This window comes from Lissotriton vulgaris, chromosome 3_2, assembly GCF_964263255.1.
Source record: "Lissotriton vulgaris chromosome 3_2, aLisVul1.2, whole genome shotgun sequence".
In the NCBI taxonomy this organism is placed as follows: domain Eukaryota; kingdom Metazoa; phylum Chordata; class Amphibia; order Caudata; family Salamandridae; genus Lissotriton; species Lissotriton vulgaris.
The window spans coordinates 110,116,440-110,136,882 of NC_141690.1; the positions used below are offsets into that span (position 1 = coordinate 110,116,440).

The 20,443-nt window shown below is 44.5% G+C and overlaps 1 protein-coding gene across 11 annotated transcripts in view; it reads left to right on the forward strand.

Annotated features, from left to right (window-relative positions):
• PROM1 (prominin 1) overlaps positions 1 to 20,443 on the forward strand; it is a 630,080-nt gene that overhangs the window by 301,122 nt on the left and 308,515 nt on the right. The window lies entirely within an intron of this gene.

Here is a 20,443-nt window from a genome sequence, read left to right on the forward strand (position 1 = left end):
GAGGTAGGAAGGGAGACAGAAAGATTTAGCAGAAGAGGTGAGTTTTTATAGCTTTCCTAAAGGTCTGCAGATCCTGTATCCCTCTGATCGGATCAGGGAGGTCATTCCAGAGCTTGGCGGCCAAGTATTTGAAGGAGCGGCCGCCCATCCTGGATAGTTTGATACGGGGTACTGTTGCGAGATTTTGTCCTTCTGAGCGTAGGGTACGTCGAGGGACGTATGTTGACAGAAGTGGGCAGAGCATGGGTGGAGAAGCCATCTTTAGAATTTTATATGCTAAGCACAGCGTTTTGAAATGAATTTGTTTCTCCATTGGGAGCCAGTGGAGTTTGGTGAGAGTATTGGCTACGGACGCATGGCGGGGGATTCCTACCAGCGCCCTAGCGGCGGCGTTCTGTACTCGCTGGAGTCTAGCTTTTTCAGCCACGTTCATTCCTAGCAAAAGGGAGCTGGCATAATCCAGACTGGAGAGGATGGCTGCCTGTACTATTGTCTGACGGGTTTGGTTGTCGAAGAATCCTAGGATGGGTCTGAGATTCCTTAGAATGCCGAAGCAGGTTGCTGCCACTTTTGTAGTGTGCTGAGTGAATTTAAGGGCAGAGTCTACCCAGACTCCCAGGTTTTTGACACAGTCCTTGGCTTCCGGTGGTTGTCCTAGGTCTGCTGGCCACCAGTTGTCCCCCCAAGTGTTAGTCTTTTTTCCTACCACCAGCACCTCGGTTTTGCCGGCGTTGAGTTGTAGGTAGTTCGCTGTCATACATTCTGTGATGTCAACGAGAGTGCGTTGGAATTTTTGGGTGCTAAGCCCACTTTCATCGTTTAGTGCCACCACCAGCTGAGTGTCGTCAGCGTAGGATACGAGGGACAGTCCGTGTCTCCTGGCCACCTCTGCCAGGGGCTGGACATATACATTGAACAGAGTGGGGCTGAGAGCTGAGCCCTGGGGTATGCCCTGTTCAATGGGACATTCCCTGGAGAGGTGGGGGTGGAGACTCGGAAGGACCGGCCAGATAGAAAGTCTCTGAACCAATCAAGGGCTAGTCCTGATACCCCAACCGTTTTTAGCCTGAACAGCAGAACCTCGTGTGACACCATGTCGAAGGCAGCACTGAGATCAAGTAGAATCAGTGCTGCCGTTCCACCAGTGTCTAAAATGGTGCGGAGGTGTTCAGTCACACTTAGTAGGGCTGTCTCAGTGCTATGACCAGCCCGGAAGCCATGTTGTGACCAGTCTAAGATGTTATTAGATGCCAGGTGTTTGGTCAGGATGGTGTTTACATGGGCTTCTGCTACCTTGGCTGGCCATGGGAGGAGGGATATTGGTCTAAAGTTTTCGGGTTTGTTAGGGTCCAGTGTAGGTTTCTTAATGATTGGTGATATCCGGGCTTGTTTCCACTTGGAGGGGATTATAGCAGTAGAGAAGGATTTGTTAATGATCTCTCGCAGAGGGCCCAGAACAATTTCGTCAGCTTCTCTGAAGGTTTCTGGTTTGAGAGGGTCTGCTGGTGAGCCGGACTTGATTTTATTGCAGATTTTAGTAAAGTCTTCTTGGCTAAGGGCCGGAATGTTAGCGAGGTTAGATTTGTTAGGGTCGTTAGAAGGGGTAAGTTCTGGGGTGGGGGGAAAAGTGCTGTATATTTTTCGAATATTTTCTAAGAAGAAAGAGGCCAAATTGTCGCATAATGCAGGTGAGGAGTTTAGGTTAGCCATTGTTTTTTTGGTGCTGAGTTCTTTAAGAATTTTAAAGATGGTTTTTGATGCATTATGGCTATTCTTGATCTCCGTGGCGTAGTAGGCTGCCCTGGTCCTGCATATGCTACGATGGTAGATTTTTTGAGCTTTTGTGTATAGGATCTTGAGGGCGGGGTCGTAGTTTTTTCTCCAGCATCTTTCAGCTTTTTTGCACTCTTTTTTTAATGCGGAAAGTTCTTTGTTATACCAGGGACTGGATTCATGGGTTTGGCTTTGATCCATTTGGTTGGGATCAAAGTGTCTAGGGCTTGGCTGATCCAATTGCAAAATTGGCGTATCCATGATCAGGGTTTTCACTAGGTGGGGGGGGGACACGTAGTGAGGAGGGCGTGGAAGTCCTCAACACGGAGCTTCCTCCATGGTCTTTTCCGGACCTGCTGGGTGGGTACATTGAGCAGGATGTTTTTACAGGGAATTGACATGGTTACTAGATAGTGATCAGTCCAGGTCATGGGGATGGGCATTTCGACCTGGGCATTAGTGATATTCGAAAAAATGGGGTCCAGGAGATGACCACCATTGTGGGTGGGGCCCTTTATAAGTTGATCTAATTGTAACGCCGCCAGATCAGCTAATAGAGTATTAATCTTAGAATCTTCCGTCCGATCAAAGTGGATGTTCAAATCTCCAATAATAGTAAAATTGGCGGTATCAGTGATCTGAGAGCACAGGTTCTCATGGAGTGAGTCGATGAATTTACCGTTCTTTCCTGGGGGCCTATAAATCAGGAATCCTACCAAGCTAAGCTGGGGATTGATTTTGATGTTGTAGCGTGTACATTCGCTATCTTTGATGTCAGCTTTAGTTAGCTGGCACGTAATATGGGTTTTGGTCATTACGGCAATACCACCGCCTCTGGAGTTTCTGTTGAGAGTGTGAGTAGTATAACCTGTTGGAGTGGCCAGGTTTAGGACGGTGTCCATGTCATCTTGGAGCCACGTCTCAGTTAGAAATAGGATGTCCAGGGCATGGTTAGTGACCAGATCGGAGATTTCAGCGTGATGTTTAGGCATAGATCGAACGTTCAAATGGCCGATTTTGATTGTTGAGCATTCGGCTCTGACGTGGGAGGTTTGCCGGTGCAGAGTCGGAAGGGAGAACCCACATGGACATACTTGGGGCGTATTTATATGGGAAGGGTTGAGGATAGCGCATCCTTGCCTGGGGTGTCGTAAATTAAGTAGCTCAGTTTTAGAGTATGTTGCCTTACCACTTTGGCGTGGAGCATGGTGTCTGGCGTCTGGCGCTGTCTCGGCACGGACGAGCGCAGACGGGCAGGACTCTGGCTTGACTCCGGCGCGTCCGCTGCGCGGAGTCATGCCTTTCCCTTTTTATAGTGTCCACTGGGGTGCCCTGAGGCTATTCCCAAGCTAAGATGGCCGCCGCGTTTTTGAGTGACGAGGTGCCTTCAGCTCTTAGACAGCTTGGACAGTATAGGTGAGTGCGGGGAGCGAGGGGCTTATTGTATCAAGCCGATCGTACTTAGCGCTGGGGGAAGCTGATGGGTAGCGGAGTTTTGTTTTCAAACCCGCGTGCCACAGAGTTCAGCAAAGTTAGTTTTAGCAGTGCAGGCTGGGAAACAGTGCGCGTGCAGTAGCGCTGAGGAGATTCCTTAGGGAGAGGTGAATAGAATTCAATCACGCTTTCCACAGGTTAAAATAGAAATTATAAGCAAAATAACACACAACAAGATAACAGTTTTAAAAATCGCTACTACCTCCCGGCTATCCGCCTCAGGAGGGGTCCAACATACAATCAATACAAGCATGAGTTACAAGTTAGAAGGCGGGCTTCTAACTCCAGAATCATTGGCTTTGCCAGAGCTTGTTTTCAAGGGAAATTGGTTCTTCGTTATATCTGTAGCATAAATGCATTAAAGTGACAGTGCCGTTCAGGTGATGGTGAGTCCATCTTTACACTTACTCTACTTTGCATAACATTGCAAAAGATACACCCACAGTTTAACATGATTATGCAAGGAACCTAGAGGGAAGTTAAAAATGCTTGCATACTGTATTTACTGATTTATAATCCCATGAGTAGTCACATTTGCAAAGGGGCAAACTCAAGAGAACATATTTGAGAAACAATATTAAGACAGATATGGCCTTCTAATATGTGCCATAACAACTCCCACAAGGTCACAGAGGCAGAATCCTGGGATTAGCAAATTACATGTAGGAGCTTTAGGTTCCCCTACAGTGCCTAAATTGAGGTTAAAATCTATTCTCAACATTGTTTATAATGAAACGAAACACTTTGGGCCATATGCTTCATTTTTATTGACGCACCTGCAACGCAATGAGTGCTCCACACCACTCCATATTTACAAACTGGCGTATTGAGCCCAAAGCGTCAGTTTGTAGTGGTCTGAGTCACATTATACCTGAGGCAGGTATAATATATGCAGGGTAGATGATCCCACGTTAAAAGCCACTAAGAACTGACGCAGGGACATTTACTTATTTCCGCTGTGCCACGCTATGACTTGACTGCGTCAAAATCCCTATGCCTTCTCAAACCAGGTGTAAGGATTGATGCAGGGCTTTTAACACGGGACTCGCCTCTGTGTTCTGATGCTTTGTTTGAGTTGCATCGGTCTTACGACCAACTCCAGCAATGCATCACTTTAGTGCCAAATGAGGAGTCAGAATTTTTTACGCATCCATGAATCCTTTTTAAGGCTCAAGAAATCTGACATATCGATGCCAATGTGTCAGTTCTTGTAAATATGCCCCTTTCATTCTCCAAGAGTGCCTCGGTAGGGCTTAAGTGCAATGTTATCATGCTGAAATGCTAATGAATATTCTGTCTTAAACAGCTGAAGTGCTGCATCAGTAGTATTGTACATATTTGACAGTGGTAAATGGTTGATTGTCACTGGAACTTTATAGGCAAGCATTTGCAATGCAATAGGTCTCACATTTACGAGAGTTTGAGCTATTGGCATTGCAATGTCTTTTTTTATGTGTTGTTTTTAAAACAGATAAATAAAAGGCATGGTCATTTACAATGCCAATAGCTCAAACTCTCGTAAATGCAAGACCTGTTGCATTTCAAATGCCTGTGGTACTTGCAGTTCATAAGTTATAACACTAATAAAACACAGTGAGCTATGAACTGTCATCAAAGAGCTGCATGCATACCTCATGGTACTGGTTAAAACGTTATGTTTCATCCAGTGTTCCATTAGCCTAATGTCAGTAAAAAAGGTTTAGCTGGGTATAAATATTTTCTTACCTCCTAGGATTTGTGAAACATGAATCCTACACCTTGTAATCCTCATTGTTTTATGAAATCTTTCCTATAGACTGATTTTACACATGTATGATTAATTTGTTCTGTGTATGAGATATAAAGTGCTTCGATACCCTACAGCTGGTCTGAGTAGCACTATAAAACAAATGGAATGCGTGTGAGAGAGGGGCTATGGAGAGATGAGGGGCACTGGTGAATCATGATAGTGAGGAAATTAGTGGGGTGGGAGGTTTGAAGGGGGTCGCTAATAAAGAAGCTTCACTAGCGTGAAAGCTGAACCTGATTTGTTGTTCCGGAGTTTTATAGAGCGCAAACTTGAACCAAAGGTATCAGAATGCTTTACATGAGCACCAGTTGCGAAATACAAGGACATATTCGTTTTTGTTAGGCATGGGGAGATTACGTGATTTGCCCAGAATCAAAGGACGTGGAGCGTTGTTGCCGAGACTCAAACCCTGTTCTCCAGATTTGAAGTCGACCGCCCTTGCCGTTATTGTAAATATTTTATATGACAGTATGCAAATTTAGGTGGATGGGCATTGATCTTATCCAAAAGCTGGTACAAATCTTCCATAAGAAGATTAAATAAACATAGAGCGAGTATACATCCTTTTTTTAGACCCTTAACAGTTTTGATTCTGCGAAACAGATTGAGACGATACCTTAACTTGACCTGAACCCAGGTGTTTGTATATAATAGAATAAGTGTTTTTTTAGGAATGGCCCATCCTAATTATTTGTCCATAGCATGGCTCATGGGACAGACTCGAATGCTGCTTTTAAATCTGCAAAAAGACCTATAGATTTTGTTGTTTCAAAACTGCCTTCTCAGCCATCAGGGTTAGGGTTAGTATGTTAGTAACTGGGGATTGGCCTTTCCAAAAACCAATTGATTGGAATTAGATGCCTGTCCACTGACCATTCTTCCAGATCCTCCAATAAACGAGTGGCAAAGACTTTTGCCTCAACATCTGTAGGGCTATTAATCAATAATTGGCCGGATTTTCAGAAAGAACACTTTTGTAAATAGGCAGCAGAGTACTTCCTTGCCATGCTTTAGGGACTGGATTCATTAGTGGAATCTCATTATATAGCGGAGTCAGGAGCTTGGCTAACAGATCTGGATTTGCTTTAAAAATTACATCGGAAAGACCATTTGAGTCTGGGGCCTAATTAGGTCTAATCTGTCTTATTAAGGTGGATATTGCTTTTTTCTTTAAAAGAGCCGGGTTAATAATGCTGCTGAATCGATTTGCCGGCTTATCTTCATTCAAAATAGTACACTTTCGTCTGCTCCATTTACCCGAGCTGTGGAAGGAGTATCAGGACCATACAAAGTAGCGATATAATCAGCTCAATAATTTCCCCTTATATTTGCATTGCAGGCCATATTCTCACAATTTTCGAGTTCATTAATTATCCCCAAAAAGGCATTGGAGTTTTAGCCTTACTAGCATGTCACAATCTATTTCATAGTTCCTGCTGGTAAGCCGCCGTAGCCTTAGATAGTTCTTGCCTATAAGCCCTCCTTAGCCTCCTCAGTTTTCCTTTAAGAGAATAGTCTGTTGAAAGATGCTTCTAACTTGTTGCTCTGTTGAGTCTTCATTAGTTGGAAGAGTGCACGTGTATACCACTTTTTGTTATTAGATCTGAGTGGTTTAGCTTTTAACACATTGTTTGGAACAAATTTATAAACTAGAGATTTGTAGATGACCTTCCATTTGTCCAAATGCCATTGCCTTATTACAACTATGTGATCCAATTAAAGATTCTGCGAATTTCAGAATTTCATCTTGTTTATCTGAATGCCAAATCATTCTTTTCAGATTGTAAGCAGATGATACTTGCTATAGAATTATGGATTTTTGCATATGTCGAAGAGACTAGTCTAAGGTTAGTTCCCCAGGGTTCTATTCTCGGTATGATGGTATATCGTACAGTTTTGCGGGACAAATCTTTCTTAATCAAAGTGTAATCTATTATGGAACTATGTTTTAGATTTTTAAAAGTTGGTACTGTAAATGCATTATCTGTGGAGGTTTCACTCAGCATTACCAAGCCTAGATGACACCCATTTCTCAGCAAAATTGGGCAATACTACTTGGCTTATCAGATTAATTTGTTGTAATTAAATGAAGTAAAAAATCTCCAAACATAATTAAGATGGTATTTGGATGCTGATGCCCAAGAGTTTGAATTATTTCCCACAATCCGAACTAGTGAGTCTTTTTAATATTTGAAATCGTACTCCGGTAAATATTAAGGAGCATCACGGGGAAATGAAAATATATTTTAATGCATTGAAGCCAAGCTACCTGAAAATCAACTGCCTGAATCTTGACAGTCAAACTAACAGTAATGAAAGACCTCCTTTAGTTCGACCTTGCTGTGAAGTTCGGGTGACTGGTATGATGAATTCTTGGAAGCAAGTAATAGGTAGATTTTATTTATTCCATGTTTCCTGAAACATCAAAATATCGAACTTCTGTAGGTCCAAGTCATCGCAGCGTCGCCAGCCTAACAACAGCAGTGTTTATTTAAGATGTTCGGGTGACGGTGGTAGCCAGTGGCGTCACTGAGGGATGCCTGCCTTCTTGCCTTTTAGTACCCGGTCACTGCCCTGCAACCTCTGGCCTCCGAGCGAGTACTGCACTCAAGCTGCAGGAACAGAAAGTAAGCAGTGCTCGTAAGAATGATGGTTATTTTCTGTTACTTTAACGACTTGCCTTTTCCATAGCCCTTTCCCAGAAAGTAAGAGGGTGATGAAGGACCAATAGGGCAGGGGCAACAAAGCGTCTGAATCATGCCCATGTATATTCCAGGAACAGAACTTCTTAAACTTAACTGGTTTACCAAGATCGTTCAAACATCAATCCTCGCCACCAGATTTTGTTTTAGACAAAGCTACCAGATGGAGTTACCCTGGATTGTTTTATCTGGAGTATTTGGTGATCATTTACCTATGTGTAAGCAACTCTGAAGATTCATGTGAGCAGTGAAAATATTTGTTGCTGTTGCAGTACGGTCCAGGATGAAGCTTTCATTGTACCATTGCTTCAAATCATCGTTGGTGTTGAAGACGTCACAGCTGTGCTGTGCTTTGAAGTGCAGTCAGGCCTCTCAATAGGAAAAACCACTGTGCACATGACCATGACGACCCATGGCACATGTTCAGGGCCGGACTGAGAACCAAAACCGGCCCTGGCAAAGTGCTCGGCCGGCCCCCTGGGGGTGCGACCGAGCTCTTTGTCGGGCCAGTTTTCGGCCGATTTTGTTACAGGGCCGCTTTTGCAGCTATGCTGCAAAAACGGCCCTGTAACAAAAACGCCCTCCTGGGCCCAAAACCGGCCCCCCACCCTTGCGGCGCACCGAGGGATTGCCTGGTGCCCGCAACGGCCAGTTCGGGCCTACACATGTTGAGTAACGTGTTCTGCCATTTTCTTCTATAAACCCTGACTGGGCCGACTCAGCATGTAAAGCATCATACAAGGAAGATTTCTCCTTGGGGAGTGTTTATGTCAGTTTTAAATTATTGCACCTTTTTAGGTTTCGCCTGGCCGAAGGCTGCACTCTGCGCAGCTTTTCGGCACAGGCGAAATCTTATGTTACAACAGAGTGGGCTTGGGATTACGCCCTCTGTTCCATTGGCTAGCTCCATAAATGGAGGCTAGCCATTGGAACAGAGATCTGTCCGTCATGGCCGGACCAGATTCGTGGGCGTTCCCGAGATTTTTTCCCTCTCCGCCTCTGCGATGTCGTCATTGCGGCGGTGGGTGGAGTTTCGTTTTTTTTTTTTATTCCTTTGTTTTCGTCATTCCATGCCGACCACGGCCGCCGGAAGAAGTACAGGTCAGTGCTATGTTTTTCTTGCCTTCCCGCCCCCCCCTGTCCTTGTGCCTGTTCCCGCCCCCCTCCCGCTGTCCGTGTGCCTGCCCGCCCCCCTCCCGCTGTCGCTGTGCCTGCCCGCCCTCCTTGTTGCACTTCGGACGGGGGGTGGCCTTTGCACTGTGGAAGCGTCACTCCAGACTCAGGTACAGGTCTGTTGCCCTCAAGCGCTGCCCTCCGCTATCTTGCACCTCACAAGCTTCTTAGTCGCCCAAAACTCTGTTTCTGTCGTACTCAGCACTCCGGGTAGTACAGGCACCAATAGTGCGGGTAAATCAGTCCATCGAGTAGCTCCATGGTTATTCAGACTACTCCTCACTCAATCCACAGTGTGACGCTTGATCCGGCACCTCCCGGCGCCCTGCCCGTTCCGAGCCCACTGTCTCACGGCTCACAGGAGCGTTGGCGTGCACACTTCTTATACTGGCACAGTGATCCTAATTTCCAGAGTTGTTGCGAGGCTCAGGTCTCCGCTGCACAAAGCACTGCTTTTTAAGCACAGATGGTCCCAAATCAACAGGATTATTGGCACAGTATCGGGGCTTGGCGCGGAGCTTCTCTAACCTGAGTCTGCCATGCTTGCACTCCGGGTAGTACAGTCACCAATAGTGCGGGTAAATCAGTCCATCGAGCGAGTAGCTCCATGGTTATTCAAACTTGAACCGAAAAACATGCACTCATGCTTGAATGCCTGCTAGCACGTTTAAGCCTAAGGCCAGAGACGATGCTCATAGAAAGGTTAATAGGATTAAATGTGTATTAAAATCTGTGTGTCGTGCAGTGGAATTTGACTATTTAATGGACACTGAAAGATGGAGTGTTTGTGCTTAGTTTCATTCAGTTCGTTTGGGCTCTTTGCTAACAGGGTTGGACTGGGAAAGAAAATACCTCGGGCACCAACATAAAAGTGGTCTCTCTATTAGCAAACCACCAAAAAAAGTGGCCCACGTTTGCAAATCGGGTGAACTTTTGAACTTGTAAAAACACGCTGTAGTGCAATCTGGAAAAAATTTGAAAAATGACATATAACTAAAGCACTTTTTAATCTTTTGCAAGGAAGCTTTGCAGCAGGCCATTCAATAAAATCGAGGCTTTTATTAGTTGAAGAAAAAGTGGTAGTTATAATTTCACTTATATGTTGGAGTTTAAACAAAACTAGTATTGCCAACTTCATGGGGCATTTTTTTAAACCATTGCTGAACCCTCGTTTTCTTGGGAGAATTATCTTGCACAATTTGTTTGTGTGAAGGTGACAGAACTTTGCCACTTCGCAAAAACATTCTTGTTGAAGTCATATCGCTCGCTATTTTTTGGCCTAAAACTTTATTTAGCATATTTATTTCCAGAATTGCATTTGTATTAACAATTTGTAAAACTGCTAGAAGCTCGAGTCACAAGACAGGCAAGGTTTTTGCTTTGAAATATAAAAGTTGTCTTTGGAAACGTGTGTCTTTTATTCACAGCCACTGAGTGAATTGGAACGAAGTGAATGAGTGATAAAAAACAGGACACTCTCGGTATCTGTTTTTGTGCAAACTGGCTTGCTTATTTGTGATTGTGGGTTTTAAAGCTGCGTGAAGGACCCCCGATGTACTGTCAGGCAGCCTACTATAAGCTACAAGAAAAGAGATGTGGTAGAGAGGAAGGGGGCGGGGGCAGTGTTTTGAGTGGGCCGGGTCTTGCAGGTGGTTCCAAAAAACAGGTCCTGAGACTTGTCTCTATCGGGCTCCCCATGTTTTGTCTTCACTCTCAGGGTGGAATAAAAATCTTAACTCTGCAGCAGTACCACTGCTTAAAGCCTATATGATGTAACTACAGAGAGGCTATGTATAGTTCTTTCACAGTCTCATGTCAGAACTGAAGTATTTTTAATATAATATATACAACAAAGCCGTAGTTGTTGCTTATTGTTCTTATACAACTAACAATCATTTCCAAAAAGCTAATATTCCTAGGTTGTTGTAGGTGTAATGTTACTTGCTGTATTATTCATCTGGATGCAATGAAGCAGCAAAATACCATTCGGCCGGCTTGTGCTGGAGTGTTGCTGCCAGCATTGGCGTTAAAAGGCTCTTCTACGCAGCAGCGTCACTACAGCTCCCTTCTGTACGCAATGACGCAAAACATTTCCCAATCCGGGCACCTTTTGAAAGGCGCTCTGGCCACCTAGCTCCAGTGGCATTTGGCTTCTCCCGCTGTCCGTGTGCCCGTTCCTGCCCCCCCTCCCGCTGTCCATGTCTCCGGCCCCACTTGTAAATGCTTGTTTTATTTTTGCAGTATATTTCCTTGGGAAAGCACATGTCTGTAGTTGCATTTGGTGAATGAATCTCTGAAACTGAGATCTGTTTTGAATTTGGGAAGTGCTTCTCTTAGAGACAGCAGCATAGTGTGGGCTGTGAGAGCTGTGTGGGCTGTGAGAGCTGTGTGGGCTGTGAGAGCTGTGTGGGCTGTGAGAGATGTGTGGGCTGTGAGAGCTGTGAGAGATATGTGGGCTGTGAGAGCTGTGAGAACTGTGTGGGCTGTGAGAGCTGTGTGGGCTGTGAGGGCTGTGAGGGCTGTGTGGGATGTGAGAGCTGTGTGGGCTGTGAGAGCTGTGTGGGCTGTGAGGGCTGTGTGGGCTGTGAGGGCTGTGTGGGCTGTGAGAGCTGTGTGGGCTGTGAGAGCTGTGTGGGCTGTGAGAGCTGTGTGGGCTGTGAGGGCTGTGTGGGCTGTGAGAGCTGTGTGGGCTGTGAGAGCTGTTGGCAATGTAAATAACAATGCCATTTATTTATAAGTAAAAAAAAAAAAGAAATGTCATGAGCAATGCCAATAGCACTAACTTTTTCAAAGGCGAAACCATTGCATTGTAAATGCTTGTTGTTTCTTGTATGGCCATTGAGGAAACCCTGGGCAGATGTACTACCATTTCACACAAACTCTGGGCCAGATTTAGTAACATTTCACGCGACACAGCTCAGCAAGGCAACTTGCTGCGCTGCATTGCGTGAAAGGGAGACATCAGAAATGTGCCACATTTACAAAGATATGTCAAATTTCTGCTGCCCCCGTGCCCTTGCACACTGTGTGCTGCCTAGTTCCAATGCAGGCAACATAGTGCAAGGTTGCCTGCGGTACACGGAGGATTGTTTTTGTGCAGGTAGGTATATATTCCTGCATACAAATCATCCTTGAAGGTATTTTCATTTTTCTATGTGTGATGCTAAAAGCAGCACACATAGACAAAGGGAGTAACAAAGAGAAAATAATATTTCTCTCGGTTACGCCTGAGTCTGGGATGCGTAGCATTTTGATGCTGCCTTGTGTTACTTTGGATTTACTAAACCATGCAGAGCCACGCGAGGCAGCTTTCCGTGGCTTGGTAAATCCCACTAAAGGACTTGAGATGACATATCACAGAAGGGAAATGCAAGCCCTTCGTAAAGCTGGCCCTGTTGCTGCAAAGGTAGTGTGGATGATGCTGCCATCTGGTGGGCACCCTCTTTATTTATTACTATTAAAGTTTAGCAAATACATTTTTAAATTTCACCTGGTGGACACCCACCCAGGAACTCAAGCACTCACTGACCTCACTTTGCTAAGACCAGACAATCCAATGTGCCCGCACTTCAGGATGTTCATGCTGCATGCTTTAGCACTTTAAAGTCTGACCTCTTGGCTTATATTCATTTGCAACGTGCTTCCAAGGTGACTCTGAAGCCAAGCAGACTAATAGATTGTGGATAAAGATTGCATTTATACTGCGTGTGTGATTACAGGCTGCACTTTCAGAAAACTTCCTGGAAAAAGAATAGAGTTGTGTATGGAAGAGAGATACTAAGAAGCGCAGTCAGCAGGTTTGGGATTTTGGGAAATCCCTTCCATTTGCACAGCTCAGTGCATCCACAATTACAGGCGGGCGGCGCAGAAGGTAATTTTAGAGCTATTGGTCACAGTGTTCAACTCCGATCTTAAGTATTCTGAAAAATACTGGAATAAGAGCATTCAGCTGCTGGCAGGCCGACTTCCTTTTCTCACGGCTAAATGATTCTCTGGGGGCAGCGGCCTTAAGCTGCTCGCCTGCCAAGAGACGCTTCACGGTTCTACTGACTCAAAGAATGGACCCACTGGTAAACACATTTACGTGTCTGCGTGCGGTGGATGCCTCAAAGAAAAGCGCCAACCTTTTCAGGAATGTGTTCGTGCAAGCCTGTTTCTGTAGACGAGTGATGTCGTATTTGCAAATGGCGCCCACCGGTCCAAGTCATCGCAGCGTCGCCAGCCTAACAACAGCAGTGTTTATTTAAGATGTTCGGGTGACGGTGGTAGCCAGTGGCGTCACTGAGGGATGCCTGCCTTCTTGCCTTTTAGTACCCGGTCACTGCCCTGCAACCTCTGGCCTCCGAGCGAGTACTGCACTCAAGCTGCAGGAACAGAAAGTAAGCAGTGCTCGTAAGAATGATGGTTATTTTCTGTTACTTTAACGACTTGCCTTTTCCATAGCCCTTTCCCAGAAAGCAAGAGGGTGATGAAGGACCAATAGGGCAGGGGCAACAAAGCGTCATGACGTAATGACGTTGCTGGCTCTCAACTAACGTGTGAAACCACTTAGGCCATCCCTCATGTTAACGTGAATTGAAGTACGTAGTACAGAAAATCTTTAAAATTATTACAATTATAGATATAACTGTGTATTTAGGATTACAGTTCGTTTTGTTTAAAAAAGAGAAAAAGGACTTAATATAAGAGTCAATATATCATTGAAAACAATTCAAGAATTGAGTAAGAATTGCACTAGTAATATGAGGTTTTGCCATCATTAACAATTTAAAGATTTCATTCTACGTCATTAAGGACCACAGGCGAGGTGACAGCTTCCTTGGATCATAGCCCATCTACCTTCACCGAAAAAGTAAATGCCATGGTAGTGTCGGCGCACAAACGTATCCTAAATCCAACTCGTGGAGCATGGCAATGGCTCGAACCTGGAGCGGTGTAGTCCCGATACGAGCTTTGGTGGTCCCCGGCTGGAGCCGTCACTTCTGTCTAATCGATCAGGCTTAGTAGCTGGTGATGTAACATTCTTGTAAAAATGACAGCCATGGGTTGTCATTACAATGCTTTATATGAGTTATTAATATGCAAAATACATAGAACATCCATCGTATCAGTAAATTGAATAGAAAAGCATAGAAATCATAAGTAGAGAGAACGGTTTACAGTTCTAAATGAAATTCGACATAGATTCGCCTTCAAAGGGTGCAGGATAAGGTCTCCTGTACATAGAAAGCTACACATCCTTTTATAGGACTTCTAACAAAGACTTTAATAAATTCTACATGAGTACATGGTCCTCAGGATATGTACCAATAGGGAACGAGCAAAAGGAAACATTTTATTACAGAATACATTTGAAGTTTCACTCATGGTAGTAGTGCCTTGGGTTTGCAGGCATTCTCACAGTTTATTCGAGTATCCAGATTGATACATTGTATAACGATAGCTCGGAGCATTTGAAGTGTCCTTGATAGGGTGAAGCAACGAGGGAAAGTCTCTAGTAACACTCTCTGGTTATTCTTGTGATTCTCACAATTTTCTTTATTTAGAACAAGAGGAATAGCAATAGTCCTTAAGTGATATATTGTGACACAATCAGAAAGAAAGTTAACTTCGGCATTTCCACTATGATGATTTCTAAATCATCATTTCAATTCTTTGTTACAGAACATCATTCATTAACGCCGAGTTTTTTTGGGGTTTCTCCCAGATCCTTTAACCCGTTGCGTGCTCGTGACGGAACCTTTCCGTCACGAGCCTCGGGTGGGCTGTGCTGGTGACGGAACCGTTCCGTCACGGCCCGCTCGCCGCACCTGCGCGGCGCTGATTTCGCGCCTGCGCGGCGCGTTCTATTAAGCGGGCGGGGCCGTGACGGAACCGTTCCGTCACAAGCACAGCCTACCCGAGGCTCGTGACGGAGCGGTTCCGTCACGAGTACGTGAGCGCCGCGCGGCCCTCCTCCCCCTTAGCACTGCGGCGGAATAGCCGCCGCAGCTAAGGGGTTAAGGTGTCATAAAGTTCGCATTGCATTTTTTCAACCTTTATTTACATCAAGCCTCTTTCTTTTTCTTCTTGCTGCTGACAGCTTCTTATACTCACAATTCCTATAACAATATAAGCAGAAGAGGGGTTGTAAGCAATTTCAGAATTTCTCCACCTAAGCCACCAAGCCGTTCCCCTACCTTAGTTAATCTTTTTCCGATGGATCCAAATATAGATCCTTACTCTTCCAGCTCAGTTAACTAATGTGTTATGTTTGTAATGTTAGCAATATAGCCATCAAGCTGCTCATCTATGCACAGTACATCTTCAACTTATTTTGCCTCGAGAGGTAGGTTAGTGACCTCAGTGGTTCTAACTGTGCAATGAGTGGCTCCTGTGTCTATTAGGAAAGATATGGGATGTCCGTTAACCTCTCTTTTCACATATAGCTGACTATGATCCACATCTAGGACTGCGTCAGGTATGCCCTCCTCCTCTCCACCATCATACATCCTGGTTGAAATAAATGGAAGTCTAGAACATCATTGGGACTGGACCTCCTTGTGGCATCATCGGATTCTGTGATATTTTCTGAATTTGTTGGAGATGGGGGATACAGCCCAGGTTCTGCGTGTGTTTGAATGAACTTGACAATAATGTTGTCAATGTTGTTGTTGTCAATGTTGTTGTAGTGCTTATATAGCGCACAATCACCCCAAGGGGTATCACAGCGCTGTACACATACCGCTCTGGAACCCCTCCTGGCCTTTCCATGTGAAGTGCCCACTCCTGGGCCCCCCAAGGTGAGGCCAGGCATCCTGGCGCTGTTGGGGCCGTTGTGGAGATTAAGCAAGCTATTGCCCAGAGTTGCAGCATGGGACCCATGATTAGAATAGGCACCGAGGCGAGAATTGTCAGGTCCGGGGAAATTTTAGCCCAAGACCCGCCTGAGGCGGGAATTGAACCCTGGTTCGGGCCAGACCTCTGCATCAGGGTCTGCCGCTCTAACCATTGAGCCACACTTCTCCACAATAACCCAGAATTTGGGGCTTTTAGGGTGGCCTTAGGGGTCTAGGTAACGGTGGAAGCTCTCCCTGGCTTGCTGGGCTCACCCCTTGAACTTCCATTATAATTTGGTCTGGATTGTAACAACACTGCCGCTTCCAATGCCCCATTCTGTTATAAATGTGAATTTGGGTAACTTTCTTTAGGGCACTTATATTAGTCCCTGCTACACTACCACAACCTCTTCCCATTTCCGGGACATTCCCACTGTAGTTCAGAAAAACTTCTTGCTTTGCTGCTCCAAAACTGGGGTCTAACTCAGATCCTTGGAATGGAACTTTAAGTCCATTCGCCCCTCTATTCTGTGCCAACTGAGTTTGGGCTATCACGTCCTTCTCCTTAAGCCCCTTTTATTTCACTCCCAGCACGTCACTGCAATATTTTGCATACTGTAAGATCTTGTCAACAGGTTTGCTCTGCCAAGAATGGGCACCATGGGTGATATGATTATTAATCTCTGGCCTTAGTCCATACATAAAGGACGCAAGAAATCCTCCTATCTACTATTGGGTCATTCATCCCACGGTCCTCCCTATACACCTGCAACAGACTCTCTAAGTAAGCGTGCATCAACTCTTTTGGATCTTGGGATTTTGTGAACATCTTGGGACAATTCATCTCCTTTTGGGGAACCTTTGTCTTTAGTTGTTTTATGACCCCGTGATATTTGGTATTAACGATGGGTGAAGGGACATTCGTCCCAGCCACCCGGGGCAGTTCCTTGGTTGCCAATCAACTGCTCTTTTGTACCCAACAGATCCTGTGGGACTGCTAACTCAAATAATGCATCTAAATCTGCTGAAAAATTCGGGAGATGGTCAAAATCTGTTCCATCTGGGTATACCACTTGCTGGCATTTTCTCTGTGTTTTGGAAGGGTGCTCACGAAATAAAAAAGATCAGATTGCCACCATTGGATTTTTAGGTGAGTAGACACTTACCTGCACTTCCCAGAAGGGATATTCTCTTGCCACTCCTGATGAAGCTCCCTCCTCATCTTCCCTTAATCTCTCTATCTTCTGCTTCACCAAAACTTTCTTTTTCTTGGACCACAGCTCCACAGCTCTACAGCTCTCTAAACCTTTCAGTATCACTCCATTCCCTAACGATTTCAATCAGTTCCATCACATGTGTTCTCAACCCCTTAAATTTTAACATTCTTAGCTCCTTTTCACCCATTGACATCCTAGGGTTCTTTTGCAAATTATTTCGCTTGGCTATATCCATTCCACATTCATCCCCCACCTTTTACATCCTTGCAGGCACCTCTCTTGCCACTCTCGCTGCCTCTCTACTCATGTAAAGCAACTTGTTCTCCCCATAGTGCACTAGGTAATCCATCCCAAAATTTCCTTTTTATAATTTCTTCAAATTCTGTTTTCAGCTTGGGTTTTATTCATTGTGAGACTCGCTCCTTTTTGGGGTACTAATGGTGTCCCTCCAGGCCTCAGTGCTGAGTCCTGAGGTATACTTGGGATAGGTTGACTCGGATGTTACTAACACGTGTTTCAGTATAACTCAGGGTGCGCTGACTGCTGCGGAGGATTCAGCTGTTCTAGCCTTAGTTACTGCAGGGGCTGTGGCACTCAGAGCAGCATCTGTCACATTGTATGGGGGGCCATGTAACACTGAGGAGTTCGTCTATATAGATGTCCTCCTCACTATCCTTATAAGTTTCTGTATTTAATTTTTCTTTCCCTTTTCCTCACTCTCTTTCAAGAAATAGGCTCTAACAGTCTCAATGACTTCCTCTCTGCACTTTCCTTGCGTGTCCTTGTCCTATACGCTTCTCCATGAATAAGCCCTACTGATGATTTTTCATTCAAATTTCTTTCTATTCTTTTCACTTGACATTTGCTTCCAAAGATTTAAGGCTTCAAACTGTGTATGCCTAGGCTATGATTTTAAATTGTACATTCTCCTCAAATTCTCAATTCAATGGATGTGGAGAGTACCATTCAGTGGGAATTCGAGTTCTCCATCTTTGGACGTATATGTGTGCCATTGACTGAGCCACATGCATGTGTATAACCCTTCGCTTATTCCACACTGAAAAGCTTGCAATCCGTCGACCAATAAAAGTGCAAGTCTGTTAAATGGTATCCTATCACAGTGCGGCTATGGCGTCTACCAGCCAATCCCTGCTCGGCAACTTAATGATTAAATGCTCCAATGCCACCAGGCCACTTCTGAACTGATTTACAACTTTTTCATCATTTGCCTTCGACTACACAGAGGTTTCTATTGCAGTAAGAATACTACCTCCTTTCATCCAACAGTGAACCATCAACCTGCGAAAGTCACTATACTCAGCGCCGCCATTTCCGTGCACTAAGAAACGAAGCGCCACTGAGTTCAATTCGTACACTCATACAATAAAGTTATTCTTCTTTCTTGGTGTAACTGATAGCACCTCACAGCACACCTCACCTAGCAGGTAATTTCAACAATTCAGTGCTCTAACTTGAGGTAGCTCTCTTCAACTCTATACAATTTGTTTAACGACTCCAACATTCATCACTAACAAAAGTTTAAGAATGTCATCAACATTATGATAATGATTCTTCCCACAAGTCCAGTAATCAAAGCCACCTAATGGCTACTCTCAAAACCCATCCACTGCATTCCACTACCATACGCCTACTACAACTCCTAACATGCACTGTTCCACAACTACTTTTCCAGCATTTTGCAAGCAATCCCTATTGATATTCATGTTGTTTCTTCCCCAGCCACCTTGTCTCTCCGGCACCAAGATTGGGTTGGGACTGGTTCAATTTATATCTCGGGAGAAACCATCTGAACCATGAAGGGTCAGTACTCGTTTCTACAGCTAAATAGTTTGTCAATCATGGGCCGACTCCAGCTGGAACCATCACCTCTGCTACCAGATCTGTTGGTGCCCAAACGTATCCTAAATCTCACTCATGGGCCACGCCAGTGGCTAGGATGGGGATCAGTGTAGTCCCAATTGATATAGACTTTGGTGCTCCCCAACTGGAGCTATCACTTCTGTCTACTCGATCAGGCTCAGTAGCAGGTAATATACGTTGTTGTAAAAATGGCAGACAAGAGTTGTTGTTTCAATGCTTTATATAAATGATTAATAGGCAAATTACATATAACATGCCATCAGTACATTTAGTAACAAAACATAAAAATCATAAGTACAGAGAACTGTTCACAGTTCTAAATGAAATCCAACATATGCACCACACCTTTCGGGTTTAGGTGATAATGTTTGATTTGATTTGGGATGTGCATGCAAACCTGTGATTATTTTGAATTACAGGTTACTGAATTTTGACAGAATAGGATATCAGAATTTTTTCCACTCAGTGACACAGGTATGCCAGGGATTGGGGTATACGCTCTGTACACTTGATACTCGCACTCTTTACAAACATTATATTGTATAGGCACTTAGCACTTGGAGCATATTTCATTTGTCAAATGAAAAGTCCCATTTAAGACTTTGCCAGGAGTCAAATGCATATTTGTTTCTGTCTCAAACCCCCCCACAATCCTTGGGTGTTTGACGTTTGCCTTAACATTGGGACTGCGGGTCTCTCTTCACAAATGAGCTTTTGACTAATGTGGAGAACAAACGTGTGATGTTGTTACATCACAATGTATATACGTCTTTCCAGCCCTGATGAAGTCACGGGTGACCTACCCAATAAGGGACGAAACACATGTTGGCAGGATCAACTGGAATAAAGACTGAAACGATTAAGAAGAACAATTGTTGCTGTATTATATATTTTGTGATAAGCATGATGAAATCTGACTATGTGTGCTAGGATATTGTTAAAATTGTATAGGATTTCATGCTGAGATCTGATTGATGGGGTTGTGGATGATGACTCCCTCCCTAAGCACCATAACATACTTTATTTAGAGAACGAATAGACCGGGAACAAGGGAAGCGCCATTTTCACTAGACTATACTTATCATCCCCTTGGTTAACCTTCTTCCTACTTGTGTTCAACCAATAAACCAACCTATTATCTAATACTTTATATTCCTGTGCTCACTTGAATTGGACTTTTACATTTGGCGACAACTGGCTTCCTACCTTGTGGAAGAAACTCTAACACTACTAGCCTTGTACAGGTAAACTGCTTCAGTTTTGTGATACCTTGCTCTCTACATGCTTTTTGTTCTACACGTGTTGCCAGATTTCCTATTTCCACTTATTAATGTTGGAGCTGGACTTTTATTCAAGTACTATTTCTAACGAGTCCTGCATTGCAAGCCCTGCACCGCAAGTCCTGCACCGTGTGCCCAACACCATGAGCCTTGCACTGCGAGCGTTTCACCACAAGCAATTCCTCACAAGCTCTGCATCACGTGCTCTACCGTGCATTTAATTTCATCCCTACAGCTCTCTGCACACTTTCAGCCCGTCTTTACATTGATTTTGAGTGCCTTGCACTCCAGTGTGAGGAACAATATTACCTATCAC